The following is a 22,860-nucleotide window of genomic DNA, read 5'->3' on the forward strand; positions in this document are numbered from 1 at the left end:
GGAAGAGTTAGGGGCAGTGGCATCATCAGACTAGTAGAAATTAATGAAAATGACTGAAATGACTTCTTTCTGACCTGGCTGTACTTCAGGTTAATTATAATGTTCTCAGAAAAAGGGGACACTCTTGTTTGAGTTGAAGCAGAGTTTTAGATGAGTGAAGTACTTTGTGTACCACCTCCTTCATCTTAATCTTTCACTCAAGAGGGAGGAGCCCTTTGGAATCCTTTGGTGCGGCACACAAGTGCATTCAAAACCATCAGAAGAATTTTAAACGCCAAACTATGTTCCGTTAGCTAGTTTAGTAAGGACGCTCTTTTTTTTCATAAAGGAAAACTTTATTGTCATTCCAGTAAGTTGTGCCCCCCTCCCCCCATTGCAAACTGTCATGGAGGGGATGCAAGAAGGAGCTTGGATTAGGTACACTGAATGACATCAGTCAGTGGTGTGTGGAAGCGAATAAGCTGTGCCACTTGAACGCATGGACTGAGATAACTGGGTCATCAGCTGAAGTGGGCTGGCTTGAAACAGCTGATCGTCAGCCAGGTTGCCAGCTGACTTCATGAACTTACGCACGCTCCGTCCGACAAAGTGCGCACACATCTTTTTCGTACAAAGTGCTACTGAATATCTTTTATGAATAAATCACAGCAGCAAAAATTACAGCTCGGAACACTATGGGTGACATTTAAGTGTCAACACACAGTTTCCATGGAGATGTGAGGTACATGTTATACAACAATGCTTTCAAACATCATAGCTTTAATTCTGTGGTAAATGTTGTTCTGTGACTGGCTCTGCCACCAGTTTGTCATTCAGTCCCCCAAGCAACGCTAACATGTACTGTAGGTTATGCACAGTGGCGTGTCTCTAATTGGCTCGTTGCTGTCTGTCCTGATTTAGAAGTGTATCGAAGCTGCTTGCTCATGCCATGTACATTATAAGCAATTGGACATGGCTCTTGCCCTCCAGTCTGCTCACAATTACTTCAGTTCAATCTCTTGTCTATGTGCCCTCTTTGTGTCTGTGTGAGAGAGAGGGAGAGAGACAGAGAAAGAGAGGGAGAAAAAGAGGGGGAGAGTGTGCTCACCGCTTCATTTAAACTGCCTGTCTGTCCATTTGTCCGTCTATTTTTCTATCTTTGACGCATTAGATCTTGGTCTTTGTTGTTGTTGAACCAAGGCCCAAATGAGTCACATCTATTATAACCTGAGGTAATAACACACAGACTATTCTGCTGACTCAGCACACACCCAATAAGACATTAAGGAAAAGAAAGCAGTGCAACAGATTTAAAAAAAAAAAAAAAATCCTGTGCTCAGTCAGAGAGAAGAAGTTTTCCATTTTATTTTTCATTTTCATTATCTGTCTGCTGAAAGTATAAATGCCAGAAGGATTAGAGAAATAAGAAATTACATGGGCTCTCGCCTTTCCTGGCCTAGTGCTTATCATCCTCGCTGTTCATCTCCCTCTCTCTCATTTTTTCTTCATCCTCCACCTTCTTTTTCTTCTTCCCTGTTTACCCACCATCTATATCCCATCATTTCCTCTCCTCTTTGCCTCTCTATCAATCTCTTGATGTCGTTGCTGCCCCTCTGCCTTCCTTCACCTATAGATACCCACTGACACCCCCCCATCTTAATTTTTAACCAAACCATCGATTCTCCTTTTTTTTTGTGTGTGTGTCTCACTCATAAAATCCCGCTGACACTCCCCGTGCAGCTCAGGCTGGATCAGCATGACTGGGCCCCCATGGGTCCTGCTGGCCAGCTAGTTCTCAGCAAAGAGAGGTGTCTTAAGAAGGCCCCCCTAATCCTTAAGATCTATTACAGATAGCAGAGCTGACACAAGCGACAGAGATTAGAGGGGGCAGATACTGACTATATTGATTGGCCTTCTCATCCTGGGGCCTGCCCAGCAGCTTGGTGTTGTAATAGCAAGCTGTAATGAAATTCAACCAGTACGTCAGAGCTAGTAGCTCTAAATGCATTAGGACTGGACTAAACAGAGGTGTAGTGGTGCAGCAAAAATGCCTTCTGGTGCACCACTTTAAATGAAGGTTGCTATCCCCACTTCACCTCTCAAAATATGCACTGGCCCATGGTTCCCCAAATTCCCTGAAAGGGAAAAGCACTCTGTGTTTGGACCCAAGGGCAATTTTTTTAATGTTATGTGATGAACTTGTCTTCCAGTGAGTTGTTTGTTGTTGTTTTTTTCTTAGGCGTTCACATTTAGCCAAGGTTTAGGAGAGGAAAAAAAAAAAAAACCCTGGACCATTAGTAGAGGTTACAAGGCCAAAATCATTTTGTGCTTATCTTTAGAGGTGTGTACTTCTCATTTTTTAAATTTTATAAATGTGTGCCTGTAGCTCATTTATGCAGTTACTTTGAATCACAATAAAACCAATTAAACTTTTTGATAGATAAAGTTAGATTTTGATTACGTATACTGAATGTGCAATCACATTTAACGCTTGCACTGCCTTTATGGGTTAAAATGCTAAAATTTTAAGTAAAAGTTAATAAGTGAATCATCGAGCAGGTTTAAAAAGTCTGTGTTCTTTGGTTTAGAGAAATTGCGTCGGAGTGAGAACTTGGTTCGTTAAGTTCCAGCTATGCAGTATTTATTCTTTTGCATGCTCAGGTGAGCGAAGTTTAGCACAGGCGAGCTAAGCAGACTACTGAAAACATTGTTGGAGTTTACTGAAGCTTTTGCCTTGGAGAATATTTGAATGTAAGCGTTTTAAGTGAACAGTCGTTCATAGTGAATTTAAATGTGTCTTGTGAATTTTTGATGGATATGTTATGTTTACGGAAAATGTACTCTGCTAGCTTTCGAGTCTAACTCTTAATTTCTATTGATTGACTGATGTATGCGAATTGAAATGTACTTAAACAATCCCTTGCTCTTTCAGTGTTTAACTGAACTATGCTTCTATCTCTGTAACAATTTTCAGTTTTATGAGTTGGAAAATATATGAGGACTTCATTAAAGACAAGAAAAGTTGAGCCTTGTGGTTCTCTGAAGGACCTCAAACCTTAGCTGACTGTCTAGCTTTTCATAAGCATACGCACTGTGAGGGCAATACAATGCTGAAATTGAGTTAAACAACAAATCTACTTTTGAATACAGTTATTTTGCAATTGCAAAAAACTCCATAAAATACAAAAAGAAAAGGTAAAGAAAGCTTGTAAGGACAGAGATTCCATCAAGGATTCTTATAGACAATAAAGAACTGAGCTAAACTGAGGCGAAACAGCATTAAACAGCAGCAACCCTAAAAAAACAACTTTTTCCTTGACTAAGTGGTCTCAAACCTGATTCTCTTGAATCACATGGACCCATCTGTCCAACCCTACCTGCCTCCGAAATCACTTAGCTTAGTGTTGGCATGAGCTCTTTCCAGGTCTTCCTTCAAGTTGCTGGCTCTATTTTTCAGTATAGACAGTTTCCTCTGTTTCAGACATATGTTGTTCTGGACTACTAAGTCCCTCCACTAATGTCTGACAGTGCAAATGATGTAATATCACAAATGTATAGTCTGACTCCACCGCCATCCCACGCATTGGTATAGCAACAAGAAAGAGTTGCTCAAGCAGTGTGATGAAGTCTATCTATCTATCTATCTATCTATCTATCTATCTATCTATCTATCTATCTATACTCAGGTTAGACTTGTTTCAGCCTCTTTGTCATGCACTTCTCCTCCTCCGTGCTGGGAAAGACCAACATACCCCCTGTCTCCTGGGTTTAGTTTGATACGATGGATTGCCAACAACATGCTATAGCTACAAGGCCTCTGCTAATCACACTATTGATCCTGTAATTCCACCCATTTGAAACTCTGTACCTCACTAGGCGGTATCAATGAGTAAAGTCCAAGTCTCTGTTTCTTCTCTCGTTTGCTGAGGCACCTGGTGTCTCAGGGGAGGTGATTGAGACCCGTGTGCCTTCTCTACATCACAGCCTCGCTTTCTCTTTAGTATTCAGCTGCTACACACTACACAGGAAAGTCTGCCATTTTGGAACAAACTCAAAATGGAGAATGGCGCATCGACCTACTCCTCTTGGTTTTCTGTTTCTTTGTGGATCTGTTGTGTCATGCTGCTCTTCACTATGTTGACTTGTGTTGTGCTATGTTGTTTTTGTTGTCGTGCAAATGGAGAGGCGCAAAAGAGATGACTCAGAATGTGAACTCGTTAGGAATATTAATGGGCCTGGGTTCTGGTCTACTGCAAGTCATTTCGAGAGCAGGGCTTGTTGGAAAAAAAACAAAACAAAACACACATCTTATTGTCCAAACGGATGCACCACTGTCCAGTAGTACCGGTACATGCTTGTACTATATTTGAAGAAATTCCCATAGGATTTTTCTGGAGATTTTGCATTCAAGTGAGGTGAAACTGACCTTTACATTTGAACTGTGGAAGTGGACATCTATCTATCCATCAATCAATTTTCTACCGCTAATCCTGTTTAGGGTCACGGGGGGGACGGGTCGCCAGTCCATCATAGGGCCAACACATAGACAGACAACCATCCACACTCACAGTCACACCTACAGTCAATTCAGAGTATCAATCAGCCTCGTCCCCTCTTGATGTCTTTGGACTGTGGGAGGAAGCTGGAGTACCAGGAGAGAACCCACACAGGAACAGGGAGAACATGCAGACTCCACACAGAGAGATTCTGTGCTTGAACCCAGAACCTTGTTGCTGTGAGGTGACGGTGCTGACCACTGCACCACCGTGACGCCTGGAAGTGGACATTTGTGGCAAATCTGAAGAAAATGCCTCAAGGTGTCCCAGCAATATCCCATTTTTTGTGAGGGTTCAGTGATTTTGACTTTTGACCACCAGAATCTTTTCATTTCATCCTTGAGTCTTCATGAAATGTTGAGCCAAATTTTCAGAAGTTTCCGAAGTCTTTTCTTAGATTTTGTGTGAACAAGAACGGGATGGATGGATGGATAAATAGACGGCTGGATAAGAGAACCTAAACATGTCCCCAGTTTATGGCCGTTGCCAGGATGGAGACATAAAAACAACCATCCACACATCTCAGGAGGTACCAAAATCTAGGTATGTTCTCAGGGAAAGCATCAAGAATGTGATTGAAACTGTATAAAGGTTATTTTTTCGTAATTGGTTATTATTATTCAATTACTGAAAACATTGTTCAATGCATTTTTTTCAGCTGCAGCAAGGTAGACAGCTAACGTCATGATAACACATGAACTGTCACCAAAATCTCATAATACATCCACAGTCTCCTGTAACGTACAGTCTGAAAAATAAGGCTTGAAAGGTTTTTCTTTTATTTTTTTATTCTTTTTCTGAATAATCAGTGACCTCACTCTTAAAATGCAGAACTATTAAATTCCCCCCACAGACCAATGAATAAAAGCCATGTGTGCAACTGCCTGTTCTGAATGAACTGTTAACTTTAACAGTTGTGATTTTCTCTGTTTTTGTATGCATGCATAAAATACTTCCATCCAATGAATATAAACTTCCTGCGAAAGAACTGGCGATCCGTCCAGGGTGAACCCCGCCTCTCGGCCAATGTCAGCTGAGATAGGCTCCAGTGACCTTCAACAGATGAGCAGTATAGAAAATGGATGGATGGATGGATGGATGGATGAATATAAACAACACTTACATTTAGAAGTATTGTATGGACTACTGTTCCATCATGATGGAATCACTGTAGGCATCAAAGGGTTAACGAAGTGGTTTGGATTTCAAAATATGGAGATATGTATTATGTATCACAATATTCATCAGTGCAGGGATGCTTAGGAAATATCAGGCTGAAATCTACATTACTCTGAACCCTGCAAGATGGGGCGAGCAGCTAATGGTGTTTTTTTTTAATTATTTTTGTCTTAGCACATCATATAAATGACCCTTTTACTGGAGATCACTAGAGACACGACATGATGTTGTGTATGCCTTTTAATTAGACCAACAGCATTAAAAAGAAAGAGAGACAGGGAGTGAGGAGGAGGAGAACTGTGAAAAATATTGCAGTGAAAGATGCCAAATCAAAAATTCTTGTTTAGATTTTTCACTTGAGTAGATGTGGATCATTTTAGGATGAGGGAGACATGCATGGGGAGGTGAGGGAGCATGTGGAGTAGGTGGAGAAACATAATAAAGTGGCATGGGAAGTGGTACTGAAGGGGTGAGGATTATTTAAATTAGAATATCAGGAAAGAAAGAAAAAAAAAGGAACTGGATTTTATGTATAGTCCTCAAATGGGTTTACAGGAAAGACACTGTATCTTTTGGATTTGGTGGAGTTCATCAGTGGTTCTGGAAATACACAGGTGAGCTCTGTGTAATGTTGACAGCAGGATAAAAGCATTACATGAAATGAGCTTAAGTAGTGGAGCAGATGAAGTGTTGCAATTTAGAGCGAGATGGAAAAACATTGGTTGAACCAGAAATAAAGCTTATTTTCACATTCCAAAAAAAATCAACAGCCTAAAATAATGCTTTTTGAGACGCGGCAAGAAGGAATTTTAAAAAGCAGCTCAGGCAAACATGACAGATTAGAATGTATGGGACCAGCTTGGTTTGCTGTCTTTTAAGGATAACTCTTTTCTTTATGACAACATCTTCATATTAGCCGAGCGACAGACGTATTAAAATGTCAGGTTGATGAATCCCAAGATATAACTAGAGAAATGACTCTCAACAATGATTCCATAGCCTGTCATGAGAGAAGAGGCAAGCCAAAGGACTTAGGTGACCCCCCCCCTCCCCCCGCCCCCGACATTTACAGTCAGGTTGCATTTTTGTAATCATCTTTGTTGTTTGTTTTGTTACATGTCTATTGGAGGAATTTATGCAGGCTCACAAAAAATATGAATCAAAAAGTCAATCACGGTTCCTAGACAGTGGTAAATTGGTAAATCACAGAGTCACAGAAGAACCGGTTGACGAGTTTCAGAGCGAGATCATAGTCGAGGCACAGGTCCTTAATGCCACAATGACTCACTCAGTGGGTTTACACACAGCTGAATGTGGGCTAAAGTTAGAGCCAGTTTGGTGAGAGTGAATGCATTTACATCCGATCCATTCTCTTAATCTGTTTATGCCACTCCAACTCTGTACACGAACATGTAAGAATTCTCAGTGAATTTAAACTTTTGAGGTTTAATTTCATTGCTTCGTACAAATGACTGCAGGCATTCACTCTACTCATTTAGTCTATAATGGTGATGTGAGTGCAGATAGAAGTTCTTCTTCAGTGAGCGTTGAGAAAAGGAAATTAGGTTGGCATGATATTTTATGTTTTTACAAAATGGATGAAATGAAATGGCACAGTGGTGAGACAGTGATTTACTTGTTAATAAGAAAATCAGCAGTCAGAAAATTTGTCATCGCTGTCTCCATACTGACTGGATCTCCAGGCTGGATTCTTTTGTGCCATAAATCAAGCCTTTGTTTCCTGGGAAATAAACTAGATTCTAATGGTGAACTCGGTATGTTTATCCATATATTATATCCCACCTGACTTTTTAACATTTTTTTTCTTGCATTATTTTTGCTGATCATAGCAGGTCTCTTCAAGTGTATAGTTTTGTGATGATTATGCTTATATATATATATAAATGTGTGTATATATATATATATAAATGTGTGTGTGTATATATATATATATATATATATATATATATGTGTGTGTGTGTATATATATATGTATATATATATATGTATATAACTACAAAAATGGGACCTATACACAGAAAAATGGTAGAGAAATGCTAAATATCAAATGAAGAGTCAACATGTGTCAAGGATAAAAACACAAAGCTAAAAGTACTGCACGATGTGTTCCTGTTGTTAAAGCTGCACACCTGATTTTAGCGTTTGTCCCATGTTGATGACAGCACCGCAGTCACACCTGTCTCTCAAGGTGAATATTTACACTTCATTTTATGGCTCTATGTCAAACCAACTGGAACAGCTCCTTCTGTTTTTTGGTGGCGTGTGGATGGATTAGAATTCCAAGGCAACATTTTCTCGCCACTTTCAACCAAGCCTTTAGCAGAGTTTTCGTCCATCCGGCTATTATTAGCTTCGGAAACCCACATGGACTTCTGGATGATGAGGGATTGCTATTGTTCTCTCATTCTGTGGTTCATTTGCCGCTTCCTTTTCATTATGGTCCAAAAAGATAATACCACTCAACAAACTCTAACTGTCCATCCCTTAATTTGCTCTCATCATTATTGAAAGTAGTGATTGTGAGGCTGAAGGGCCCCCCCCCCCCCCACTCTCACCCTCCTTCTCTGTATAGGAGGCGCTCTTTGCACTCAGCCACGGGCCATTAAAGTTGTCCCACAGCAATAAGCCTTTATCTGTCTGACCAAACAGTTAATGCTTGATAAGCGTAATCCTGGCCTGTTTTAGTCCCCTGAATGGTGCTGTGTGGGCTGCAAGACCCTTCACAAAGCAGCAAGCACTAAATTGCTCACTCTTGTTTGCCTTTTGTCTCTGGATTTATGAAGCACTTTGAGCTGCTTTGCAGTTCTAAGGGCACTGGTCTCTGTGGGATGGACTTTATTGAAGGCCGTGTTTTGTTGCTGTACTGACCAAAGAGATAGTCAACTTTCTGTTTATCTCTTCAGTGAAGAGATTATGTTATTGGTATTTTATATATATTTAAAAGTTAGATAGCACAACAATTCCACATGACCAAAAAGAGTCCATGTCCAATTTCTGACATCTATTTAAAAGTCAGAGGGTGCCACATTTGTGTAAGAAAAAAAAGGAGTGAGAGACAAGAGGGAGTGAGTTACAGAACTGCAACTCAGCGCAGTTTTCAGATTTAACATTAAAGCCATCAGATTTCATCAACCTACCCATTGTTTGATGGACAAATTCCTACTGAAATGCTTGTTATCTGCTTGAGTGCAGAGGCAAAGAAAATCGCCCCGACCTTCATGTCCTAACCTTCATGTTTTGAAGTTATAGTGCACGTATTTTCATACGAATGAACATTACATTCAAGCCCTTGACAAATACCTTCTCTCATTACACACTGAGTTCTTTAACACCAGGGAAATATGTCTGCATTTGATAGTGTCAATGTAAGTGGTGTCATTCCTGCCCTGCCAGAAGGCTGTATACCACTGATCCTCAATAGGCGGCCCCCAGGCCACATCCGGCCCAGGGTGGCCATAGGGAGGTTTCCAGAATGGCCCATCCAGCCAGAGCGTTTTCTTTCTTTCTTTCTTTCTTTCTTTTTGAACCCCAAATGCCACGTCTATATTCCACCCCGTCCTCTTGGCCACAGCACATACAGACAGGTATACCGATAATCCACATGCGACCACTCTTGCACTTCACTTGCACCCCCACCCCCGGGACACAATATACTGGCCGGGACTTGTCTCTGTGCCAAAGATAAACAGACAGCCTGTTACTGAGTCACTCAGAGTTCACTGCTGCAAGTGCAATTTTTTAGCTTTCACTTTAGTTTTTAAAATTTGAATCTGTTTGTTCAACTGAAAGGGACATTTGGTTTGATTTTAGCATCTATGTTAACACCCTCCTGACATATTTGCTTTGGATCACTGACAGGGGTCATGTTTTGTTTTATTCAACTATTTATTTTAATTTATGTTAAAATGGAAATGACATTTTTATTTTTGTTTGCATTTTTGTTGTTGTTTTGAATGAAAAGAGCATTGTGTTTTGAATATTACAGTATTATCACATGTGGCTGGACTGACCTCAATAAATGGACCTTTGACTCATTGTAAAAATTCTTTGTGGCCCTTTAAGATTTGTATTTGAGTACCCCTGCTGTATACTGTGCCACTTCACAATGGCTACCTCTGGTTAGCTCTTTGCTAACTTGAATGGACGAATAACTGCACTTACTGTGCAACAGAAACAAAAGCTGAGCCACGGTCAAGATGGCTACAGTTAGCCCTCTGCTTACTTGAATGGGAATAAATAATTTAATCATACAGCTCTCGTTGTCTTTCCAAATCTTATCAGCCAAAACCGATCAAATTAATTGTTTGAATAATTTATAAGCCTTTTTACAGTAGGCCACAGTAGAGCCTATGATGTAATGTTCTTCATTTGGAGAGATTAATTTGAACATCTTTCTTGTTTGAGGGTTTGATGTGTAAACACAGCCCTTTCTACCCTTGATTTTATCCTCTTAACAGTATGCAAGTATGATGACTCACACTCAACTAGCTTTAGCCACAATCCCATTATCTGCATTAGCACTAGAAGGGGAAGCAGTCAAGTTGGATTAATTGACCTGCTCTATGCAAAGCAGGTACAATTTAGCAGGAATTCAATACAAAGGAGGACTGATGAGTGATTACACAAACATCTCACTGCCTGCCTGAAGTTTAGGAATGATCTCGTAATAAGCACTCCTTCCCTTTGTTCTAATCTTGTACACACACTTTTGTTTTCTTATAAATTTATTCCATCTGCAGCAGTGGCTTATTTTCTGTCTGAGATGTCAAGTGATGTCAACATTCTGCACCATCACTCACTTTCCATTTCTACGGACTCAAACACAGCTATTGCATCCTATATGTCCCCTCTGGGCACCCATACATCAGCCCTTGACCCATGAGTACGGTTCAGTGAGGAAAGATCATTAATTATTGAAATATCTAAAGGGGTGGGCTGGAGTTGGAATTTTCATAAAGCTTATTTTCTTTGAATGTGCAGCCAGACATTTTAATGTGTGCGTCACATATCCAATAGATAGTGGACACAAAAGAACCTTGGTTTGTGCTTCAGTTTTTAGAAAATATAGAACTAAACAGTGTAGAAGAAATATGTTTGCAAGTGTAATTGGCTGAGAGCTTATTATTATCTAAATAAAGTTGTTTGCAATGATGAATAATCCTTCAGCACAGACGCAAAGGTGACAAAGAACTAATTACCACATTCAACATCGCTAATTCTTTTCTTTTGGCAGAAAAACACATCTGCAGCCAGACATAATATGGGTGACGTAAACATTCACAGAAGATGCAGTGCACCGCGTTGCTTCCTCCAGAGGATGGCCAGTGATCAACGATCTTCTGTTGGAAATCATAACACAGCTACAACCCATGCAACACAATTCACATTTCTCCAGCAATAAGTGAATGCTATGAATAATGCACAGTGTAGAGTATAAGATAAATAAGCAATGAGTTCCCTTTGACCAGTCTCGTGTGTCTCTCAAACAGGCCTTGGTTATTTCAAAACAGAACACATTCATCAAAGGTGGCAGTAGAACAAGAAAGGTCAAGCTAGATGCTTTCCCTATTACTCTTTTTTTGTACCCATCATACAGATCATGAAGAACAATTACATGGATGTGTGGGATGGTAACGTGACATGGCATTTCCACTGTTGATATATATATATATATATATATATATATATATATATATATATATATATATATATATATACTATATATATACTATATGTATATATACTATATGTATATATGTATGTATGTGTATATATGTATATGTATGTATATATATGTATGTATATATGTGTATATATGTATGTATATATATATATATGTGTATATGTGTGTATATATGTATATATGTGTATATATATGTATGTATATATGTGTATATATGTGTATATATATGTGTATATATATGTATATATGTGTATATATGTATATATGTGTATATATGTATATATATGTGTATATATGTATATATGTGTATATATGTATATATATGTATGTGTGTATGTATATATGTGTGTGTGTATATGTATATATATATATGTGTATATGTATATATGCGTGTGTGTATATGTATATATATGTATATGTGTGTGTATATATGTATATGTATATATGTGTGTATATATTTATGTGTCCGTGGATATAAATGAGTGTATGTATTTGTATGTCTAAATATGTATATATTTATATGCATATATGTGTATATATACGTACATGTATATACACACACTGTATATATGTATATATATTACATTTGAATATATGTACTGTATATATGTATTTATATGTCCAAATATGTATATATTTATATGCATATATGTGTATATATGTACATGTATATACACACACACTGTATATATATTTGAATATATATGTACTGTATATATATGTTTATATATATATATACTGTATATATATTCATTGTTGAAGAAATGCAGTGAATTGAAATGTATGATTAAACAAACTGCTTTGTTCTTTTTGTAAACATTAGCAAATGTTAAGAATGTCCAATGATGTGACTGATTTAAGAATGTTTCAATATAATGTGACATTTAAAAACTAAAACTGGTGATAATTACCTCAGGCATAATTTTTTTTTCCTTTTTCTGTTTTAGTGAAAGACTATCACCTGCGCAGTAGGTGTGCTACAGATTTTTGTGGTCATTACTTAAACGGCCCGTAGCTGCTGTAAATTAGAGGGTCTTTATCTTTTTTTTAATGAACAGGGTGATTGATTGGGTTTGGGGCAGGTAACACTTCTTGAATGCTTCATTATACATGTACTGTAAATGTTAAGGGAGACAAAATACCTTAAGAAAGTCAGCACTGGACCTACCAGAGCAGACTTTAATGCCAGTGGTAGATATCAGACTGCCCAAAATTTGGTCATTGTCAATTTTTGCAAACTTGACACGATCAAGAAGCTCTGTCTTTACAAGTCGGGGGGGGGGGGGCATGAATGTGGGGCATGTATGTATAATCTATGCATTGATTTTAACTGGGAAAATTTCCCTGAGGGGGATTAAATTCTCATAATTAATCCTGAGTACACAGCAGCCCTTGTTTGAAGGCCAAGGATTTTCCAGTCCTGTCAACCATTAAAAAAAAAACCTTCTTAATGCGTGTTCATTACATATAGACAGACAACCATTCACACTCACAGCCACGCCTACGGTCAATTTAGAGTATCCAAGTCACGTCATCTCCCAAGAGTTCCCCTTTTAATATTCGGTATGTCCTCATCAAAACAAAAATCCTTCAGCATTTACATTTGTGGTTTCAAATACTGACTTGAGGAATCCTTGGCCAGAAGGGAGGAGGTGCGATGCCGTTGCTGGTGGGAAGAGCAAGACGTGAAAAAACTTGCGGCAGTGTTAACTGTAGGTTTGCAAAGAAAGTACGACTACTGGATTCGAACAGATTAAAAATCAAAGAAAAAGAAAGGAGATATGTCAAACTACACAATGTCTTTCTAGTTTGGTTTGCATGCAGCGTACTCGTGTCAGCTGTGAGATATTGGCCTTGTGTGTCGATGACCAGCTTGGCTGCAGAGAGGAAGGCAGTGTTCATGGACAGGTTTAAGGTTTCTCAACTCCAAAACCTCAGGACAAGTGACCACCTCAGTGATGGGTTGCTTTTTCCCCCTGAGCATCCGAGATACGGAACAGATGAAGTCAACTGTAGGACCCCCAGGCCCTTCACCAGATTTTTATGATTTATGGTCTACAATGTCATTAAAAAAGCTAACAGCTTCAATGCTAAAGTTAGCTGGGTGAGGTAAGCGCTGAAGGAATATGTGCTGCAGCTGCCAAAACCAAACAAAAAAACCCCACAAAAAGACCTCCTAACCTCATGGAATTCCACCTACTCATGGAATCAGGAGGAAAAAAATCAATGCAACCTTTCTGACTGTATTTTCTTACCTGTTCCACAAAACAGACACACTAGGTGCCTCTCATAGGTACACTAAATCCTCATCAAGGCACTTGCATGACTTTAGACTCTTTAGTCTTATTAGCGCACTTCATATACTGATAGAATATGGTTCATGATAAATGTACTACACCAACCTTTCTCTTGGGGGCCAACCTGTCATACCATGAACAAGTATTTAACTGATTCTAATTGGAAACAAATGTATCTGTCTGGTTAAATTGCTGGAAGTGTGAGCTGATCGCCTGGGAAGCATCTTTTATTCATACAAGTAGCAGTACAGCCTCACAGGACTTAGGTACCTCATGGGAAAGCCCTGCAACTCGGTGAAAATATAACTCATTGGATGCAGCTCCTATGTCATGTATATTGACGACTAATTGCATTGTCAGACACTTTTGTGTGTCACAGAGTATCGGGTTCTTTTTACACATAGAAAGATGGTAGCCTTGGAGAACTCAGAGGTGTAATTTGCATTATCTTTTCCCTCTAGTTTCTATTGCCTGTTGGTTATTTCTGAAATAAAACTCCTTCAAATATTGCTGCAGGGAAATCGAACACACACAGGCTCACACGCACACACACACTCTCATGTTTGTACCTATAGCTTTGTGAGGACTTTCAGTGATGTAATCCTTTCCTGAGCCCCTTACCCTAACCCTAACCATCTCAACTGACTGCCTGACCCTAACCTTGACCCTAACCCTAACCAGATCCTAATTCTAACCTCGACTCTAAAACCAAGTCTCGTCCTTCAAACAGCCCTTTGAAGATGTGAGGGCCAGCTAAAATGTCCTAACTTTCCAAAAATGTCCCCACTCTGTTGGTTTAATACATATTCTAGTCCTCAATATGTAGCAAGTACAAGAGAACACACACACACACACACACACACACACACACACACACACACGTCGTAGATATCCTATGTTGTATTAGCATTAGTACCACGTAGGCAGAAGGCTCGGCATTTTTTTTTTCCTTTGACAAAGAAATCCTAAATGAAAATGAATGCTGTGCAAATATTGTCTCATTTCATCTGTTTTATTTGTAATTTCCATCAAAGCAGGCCCACAGCAGAGGATTATCACTACTATGACAATTAGGCCCCTGCCAGCACTGGATTCTGCCACCCCTACCAACCCAGCCTCCTCCTTCTGCGTTCAAATTGTGTATTTAAATAACGTTCATGCTAATTTATGTTTTTGTTAAGGGGGGATTCACAGTCTTTTGACAATTAAACGTAATAGCAATTTTGTGGTTAGAAGCTTGAAACAAAAGTCATTAGAATAGCCAGTAACATTTCTATCCTAAAGATACTATCAAATTCCCGTGTAACTTAATATAATATGATCAAGTTTCAGCAGATTCTGTGTCTAATAGATGTACCATCTTTACCATTGTGTTTTTACAAATGATTGTTCAGTTTTTGCTGGACAGAATGACCACTAACCAGACCTAATGAGATGACTGTTCCTCCGGTTTTCCATCTGGAGCAAAGAAGAGTCTTCAACTACACTGTAAGATAGGATCTCCATCCGTATGAAAATTTGGAATGAACATTCACAATTTGCAGTTCCATGTGTTCTGCTCTGTGATGGACACAAATTTGATTTGAACATTTCTGCAGTGCGTTCTTTGAATTATTTTTTGATTACCTATCAAATGCTTGTGGTAAATAAGTAGACAATCCCATTTGCCTCCCGTGTACATTGTTTTAAGTGCTAATTTGACAAAGAGCTGTGTTAATGCCAGTCTATGTCCGAGGAAGTATGATAGTCTTATTCTTGTAAATTTATTTCGAGACTGCTGCCGAAAGTTCATACTGAGATGGTCTTGAAGAGGAAACCCCGTTTTCTGATCAGATAAATACATTTGTCACTTTGCAAGGAAGCTGACATTACTCCCTTTTTTTATTTAAAACCAAATTATAACTGACACTTGATTCACTAGCTATGCTGCACTAGGAAAATATTTAAAGTAAAAATAAGATATTCAGTGAAGACTGGTATAATATCTTTTACTCGGTAAACTCGCACTATTTTATTCTGAATCAGGTCACGGTTTATCTTTGGATGAGAGGAAGAAAGTTTAGCAGATGCCCTCTGCGCTCCTGGGCTCTGGAGAAGTCTACTTCTTATTCTCCCAGGGTTTACTGAGGGAGAACTGTAGCAATTTCTATTCTGATTGGAAGCAAGTATGTGGACCGAAGGGCAAAATGAACTGAAACTGTTTGATCTCCCTACCAGATGATTTACATTTGCAAGAGTACAGCCCTAATCTGCCCATTTATAACCACCAAATAAAGGAACAGAGAGTCTGACCTGAAGCCACTGACGACCACTGTCTTGTATATCAACTTTTCTGTTTCTCTTTCTCCCTATTTCCATATCATCTTCCTCACTGTCTTTATTTCTCTCTTCTTGTCCGTCTCGCTTTCAACATCTGTGCTGTCACTTTCTGTTCTCTGTTCTCTCCATCTCTCTCCTTCAATCTTTCATTCTCTGTTCTCATCTCCCTGAAGGGTCCCCATCTTATCTCCGAGATAAGCTGAACTGCCACAGAAATGCATTGGTCTTCATCTTTGTCTATATTGCTCCCTCCAGGATTCATGGAGGCACATTTGTGGGGGTAGGGGATAGACACCGTTTGATGAAGCATTCACTGTGTGCATGTGTCTGAGTACTTTTGTGAGGGTCTGCTGCCAAATCACTTTTTAATTCCATGGATGCCGAAAAAAAGAGTGAGTTTCACCTACTGCACGCTTGAAATTACAAGCCTTGACATTGTAAACCTCCACGGACTCCGGGCCATGAGGCCCCTTTAGATTCAACATCAAAAAGTTTCCCATTCGAGGAATTTATTCAGAACTTCTTAATACTGTAGATATCCCTTGTGTGTTAACCCCGTGAGATATAGTAAGCCCAAAAACATGCTGCACATCCAAAGTGTAAAACTGCTTTTAAATTCCCTCTTACTTTGTTGTTGTCCTCTGCCTCAGCGGGAGAAAAAATATGATTTCCTAACATTTGGCTATATCCTTCCTTGAGTAACGGCTCTTCATTCATCACATGTATACTACAAACACAAAAGTATCCACACACACACACATACAAACATATACTATGCAGCCTTGGTTACCTCTCTAGCACAGGTGGTCTTCTCTTTACCTGATGAGAAGCCCTTCTGACCTTACCGCCTGTGCAATCTCCCATGAGCCTCTTTGTTGTAATTCTGAGCAGGACAGGAAGGAACTGAACTCAAACCCGGATCTGTTCCATCCAAATGCTGCTCATGCCATCTGGCTGCCTGACATTGCATGGTATTACAATGATGTGTGCAGATGTAGTGGAAATCTGTTTGCCTCCGATGCAGGTTGTTTGGTATATAGGGATGGCAGACTGGCAGATGTTGACGGGATGCATGTATGCACATACAGTGCAGTATAATAACCTGCATTTTTCATGAAATAGCCTGCTAAGCCAATAATGTGACGTGTTTGTGTGTGTGGGAGAGAGAGGATGCAAGGATGCAAACTGAACTGTTTTTGATAAAGCACAGCAAACAAGGTGGAGACAGATTTTTTTTTTTTGTCCAGAAATTTTGTTGTATTTATTTTTTTTGTTTTTCAGGAATTAACTTCAATTGAGTGTTTCTTTTCTACTGTCATTATGATGGATTGCAGTTCTACTTGCCTAATTCTCGTCCCACATTTTCAACCACACGACCGCACATTTCCCTTCCACAACAACCAAAGCCTAAACACAGCTAAAGCAACTCATGATCAACCCAGAACACCACAAACTAACAGAGATAGTGACGCTCCCACGAATCCAAGCGCTGTGGACACTCTAAGCCCCGCCCACAGCAAGCTTGATAATTGCAGCTGATCTCATACACAAAATCCTTAAATCGAAACAAACCATAGAACTTGTAGATTTTAGCTGTGAGTATTAATTTCCACCACCAACCGGCTTCATTTACAATTTAAAAGTGGTTGCTGGACTTTGTTCTCCCTCTTTTCATGGCTATTAAACACAGCGACAAGTGATTTGTGAAGCTAGAGTTCGTTTAGTTGAAAATGACTTCTTGTATAAACTACACCATCTTCAGTCTTCCATGCAAACACAAACCTGAGGTTTAACAAAAGTAAACAAACTTAATATTCCAACACTGAAACCTTATGGTTTGGCTGCAAATGTGTTTCTGCGGTCACTGTTATTTCAACTCAACTCCTATTAAAAGGGAAAATGTGTCTTCAGTCTGTGTGTATGGGAAGGCGTGAAAATTGATGTGCTTACATTAAAAAGTATGCAGTGAAAATCTCCGATAATCCCAAAAACTTTAAAGCGCACAATTATGTCTTCGGTATATGTTCGCAAATAACTACTTAAACAAGTAAGATACGCGTATATGCAGCATTACTGAAGAAAATCAACACAATTTTTTTCAAAATCTTTTAAAAAAATATCTGAATCAATCAAGAACTTGTGTGATTTTTTTTGTAAACATCCTAAATATTGGCTTGGCTCATTCACTTGCTGAACTCTTCTCCTTAATCATTCATTCCATTGACACTGTATTTCATGTCATGTCACTGTTAACTCTTGCTTTATTTACATGTACAACTTCGTGACACCTTTTTCCTTCTGCACTATGCTGTGATTGTATAATGCATACCCTCTTTTTATTATTGTCTTAGCCCTCCTCTGCCCAAAAAGAAGATTCCTGCAGGCTGCAGTTGTAAATAAGAACGTAATTTGCTTGCCTGGGTAAATAAAGGTTGAACAAAAAATAAAATTAATTTGTTAAAAGTGACAAAAACAAAACTAGTTGTTTCTAGTGCCATAAGGAATGTACTAAACCAAGATCAGGATCAGACAACTGCATCTCCCCTCCATCCTGTCTCCCCCCTGTGAGGACTACGTGCAGATGGTTCACAGAGAACTCTCAAAAAAATACACTCTTTGTTTTCTCAACCGCTCCTTTCATTTCTCTCTACAGTCCCTTTTGCAAACAGAGAACACTGTGTTGGTCAGCTGGAACTGTAGAGTTCCACATGCAGCAACAACACATAACTGTTGACCAATAAATCAAATCACACACATAGAACTTCTCTGTAGACTTTGCCACCTCTGACTAAATAATCCTGGGAATCCCCCCCCCCCCCACACACACACACTGTAAACTGGACAGATGGAGAGGAAATCACTCATAAGAAACACAATGTAAATAGAACAGGTAATTGAAACAGAAGATGTGGATATAGATTTTCATCAAACTGTCTGGTGTGTGCGTGTACGTGGGGGTGGGGGTAGCGTACTTGGGACAACTGACACGATCAGACTGACTGAGTGACTGACGTGGTTGGACAGCCGACCCGACACTTGTCAAACATGGACTGAAAGGTTGGACATATAGAGGACAACAAGTCTACTTCTGACAGAGATAGCTGATTTTGAAGGTGTGCAGCTGGATAATTACTGGTATTTTTAGAGACAGAATTTGGTATAGCTCCCGTCAACATTTCATAAATCAGAAAATCTGAAATGTAAAATTATGTTATTCTATGTCAGAATTATTAGTCGACATCAGAGTTCACCGGTAGACTAAAGCAAACAAGCAGCCCTATGGTTGTATTACTCAGGCCTGTGCAGGATTATTGTTTCACTCTTGTCCCTCAGTACACACTTTCTATGTTCACTAGTATCAAATCATACACACGCTAGAATACACTTTGAACTGGCAGTGATTTTTCTTGTTAATTATTCCAATTCTTCTTTGCCTAAGAAGTCAGGTTATACTGTGAGGGACAGTGAAAGAAACTTCAATAATTCAAGAGTCGCTACAGTAAAAGCTAAGTAGGATTTTCTTCAGCTTGGTGAGAGGATTTCATGGGCAGTTATGCTTTTATTCTGCATCGTGGCCAAGGGCACAAATAGAATTCACATAATGTTGAGTCTGCTGTAGTCAATAACCTGTAAACCAAGGATGGATGGTGAGATGTTATGGCTATAAAACAAAGCCAGTTGTATTGACATGGCCATCCATACTGCTCTGCTAACTCTCTGCTGACTAGACAGAGAGATTTTTTCTCCTCCTGCTACATTTATTTGGTGTTCTTGTCCCTCCTGACTCTTCAGAACCTCCACATTTCTTGAAAATATCCTGTTTCCTTTTCAAAGCTTTGTTTGGGGAATTTTCGGGGAGAGTTTTATTGGACTTCACTTCAGAGGCAAACACATTTTGTAGTCTGCATCAATGTAACATGGAAGAAAAAAATGTTGTATAAACAACTCCAGTACAATGTGGATGGCTTTAAATAGTCTTGAACGGTATGAGAGGCCACCCAGGCTAAAATCCCAAAATTTCACATGCATTTTGCACATGCATGCACCCTGTCATACCGATCTATACATTTGCATAATATCAAAAGTCAGTTTATGATTTATTTTTGGAGTCCTCCATTTTAGAGAAAATGTTGCTTTTTCAAATTCACAGTGTTTACATTTGTTGTCAGTTTATGATTTATTTTTGGAGTCCTCCATTTTAGAGAAAATGTTGCTTTTTCAAATTCACAGTGTTTACATTTGTTGTCAGTACATGTGCATAACATGAATATAATATAAACCTTGTTCAAGTACAGATAATATTGAAATTGGTAAATATTACATAGCCAAATCTTTTTTAAATATCAACATATTTGCAAACTCATCATCACCGTGCATCCCTGACAGTCATATTAACTTCACAAAGACTTCATTACTCAGCTAACGTTAATTAGCACATTAGCTGAATCAAGAAGGTAGCTACATACAGCCACAGATAACTGACCTTTGCATCTGTTTGTTGCTACAGCTCTGAAACTGACAGGCAGATAGACGAGCGAGTCATGGAAGATGTGCACTGGGTGTGTGAGCCAAACACCTGAGGACATGCAGACGATGGACAGAGAAGTTGCTGTTTTATTATAGTAGAAGATTTTGTAAACCTTCACTGGAAAAAAACAAAAAAACCTAACAAAACTACCGCTGTGTCTCTTGGATATACTGCAGGTATGCCACATTTTTGAATAATGTTTAGCAGGGGACCCGGCCTGACATTTGATGTCATCAGCCAGTTGGTAACTGCTGCTCCCCCACCGGCACCTCCTGTCCCAGGGCAACCCTCGTGGTGCATCTGTCAGAGATGCAGAGACATGCTGACACAGGAGGAGAGAAAGCGCTGCGACTAACAGCTATGGATGTGCATTTCCATACTCCTGCACAGGGAGGTATGTATTTTGTAGAAGGAGTCACATTTTGTTCCATGGTTGTGCAACATTCCAGGTTACAAAATAGTTGTACTATTTGGCTGTTGAGTCAGTTTGAGGCATATATCCAGTGCACTGCTGTATCATGTCTAAGAGGGTGTCGCTGCTGGATATAATTTGAGTGCTGTGACTCATGCTGTACATTTACTTGCTGAATAATGTGTCTCCAAAGCCTTCTTTCAAAAGTATTTTATTCTGAAACATGAAATAACAAATATAAAAATGTGTCATTTTATCATCACACCAAACTTTTTGAATCCCTCTAAAAAAAATCCATCCATCCATCCATTTTTTTCCGCTTATCCTGTTAAGGGTCGTGGGGGGGCTGGAGCCCATCCCATTGGCTTTTGGGCAAGAGGTATCCAATTAGCCTAGTCTGCATTTGCACATCTTTGGACTGTGGGAGGAAGCTGGAGTACCTGGAGAGAACCCATGCAGGCACAGGGAGAACATGCAGACTCCACACAGAAAGATCCCATGCCTGAGCCGGGACTCGAACCCTGAACCTTCTTGCTGTGAAGCGACAGTGTTGACCACTGCACCACCGTGCTGCCCCCATTAAAACAATACAAAAAAAACAAGCAATGTCTAAGAAGCTTAGAACATATATGATCACTCTATTTTTGTTTTCGTGACAGTTGTGGTTGAGAATAATGTCGGTTAATCTCAAAAAAAGTTAAACTTAATCAGAGCCATGTTATTTAATCTTAATATTATTTCAGGAATAGGAAGGTGTGTAAATTTGAATTAGAGCAGTTTTTGAGTGTGTCCATCAGGAGGGACTCTATTCAAATAACAGCACTGACACTTAAATTACAGCTGAGAGGAGCAGCTTTATATGTTTGACAGCAACAAGATGATTAGCCTGACGTGGTTTTGGCAGGAGCTGATTGGTTCAATGGAAACAAAAAAAAGGGCTTTTTCTCAGCTGATTGGGTTGTAAGTGGGAACAGAGACAGTGACTATAAATAGTTGGAACATGCCTAGATGCAACTTTCACTTCCACTTCAAGAGAAAGACACAAATATGCACTGACATATGGTACACTGTCACTCATGATTTATTGAAAGACCAATTTATGGCTTTTTTTGTTGTACTGACATTTATACAAAAATGGACTCCTGCAGATGTGTCATGCCTTAACATTCATATGATTGGTTAATCTGCGTGTGCCGAATGGTGCGGCAGGAGAAGCCAGGCATTCCCACTGAAACTGCTATTCCAGGATCTGGTTAATGTGGAGGTGGAGTATCCAGCCACACTAGCATCACATCAGAGCCCACACAGGTGAGATGCCAAGGCCTCTAGGATTTGTTAGTTCATTGTCTCACTCCCTGTGCTGGAAAATACGATCAACTATTGAGACATTAGGAACTTGAGCCACTTGCTTGATCAAATGCTTTTCCAAGCTTTCCTTTACACTATAAAAGCAAAATGCCTCTTGCTTGTGGCCCTTCATCAGATCCATCCATCATTTTCTCCCACTGATCTTGTTAAGGGTTGCGGGGGGGCTGGAGCCTATCCCAGCTGACATAGTACAAGAGGTGGGGTTCACCCTGGACTGGTCCATTGCAGGGCCAACACATATAGACAGACAACCATTCACACTCAAGGCCATGCCTTTTTTGAGCTGAAGGTGATGTGGGAAAACTCCTGACTAATGATCTGTTTGCAGATGTGTGCGATGTTTTCTATTACTGAATCTTAACTGGCAGCAGATAATATTCAGTGACATTTAGGGTGCCAGACTTCAGATCAAGGAGCAGACTGTGGCGTTAAAGGGATATTCAAATAATAAATAACCTGCAATCAGTTGCTTTGATTTTGTCTTTGCTTCAAATGATAATCAAAACAAATTAAAATGA

At 39.4% G+C, this 22,860-nt stretch overlaps 1 long non-coding RNA gene across 2 annotated transcripts in view; it reads left to right on the plus strand.

The window, feature by feature from the left end:
* LOC147268360 (uncharacterized) overlaps positions 1-20,823 on the plus strand; it is a 46,640-nt gene extending 25,817 nt beyond the window's left edge. The window contains exons 8-9 of one of the 2 annotated variants that reach the window (XR_015112313.1): positions 20,542-20,639; positions 20,739-20,823. This is a non-coding gene — a long non-coding RNA (uncharacterized LOC147268360). Of the gene's footprint in view, positions 1-10,968; positions 11,370-20,541; positions 20,640-20,738 lie in introns of those variants that run through there. The other variant, XR_015112314.1, reaches the window with a different exon arrangement.
* Positions 20,824-22,860: the final 2,037 nt, after the last annotated feature.

This window comes from Aulostomus chinensis, chromosome 3 (genome assembly GCF_037954235.1).
Source record: "Aulostomus chinensis isolate RoL2024-O1b breed Wild chromosome 3, RoL_Achi_v1.0, whole genome shotgun sequence".
Classification (NCBI taxonomy): domain Eukaryota; kingdom Metazoa; phylum Chordata; class Actinopteri; order Syngnathiformes; family Aulostomidae; genus Aulostomus; species Aulostomus chinensis.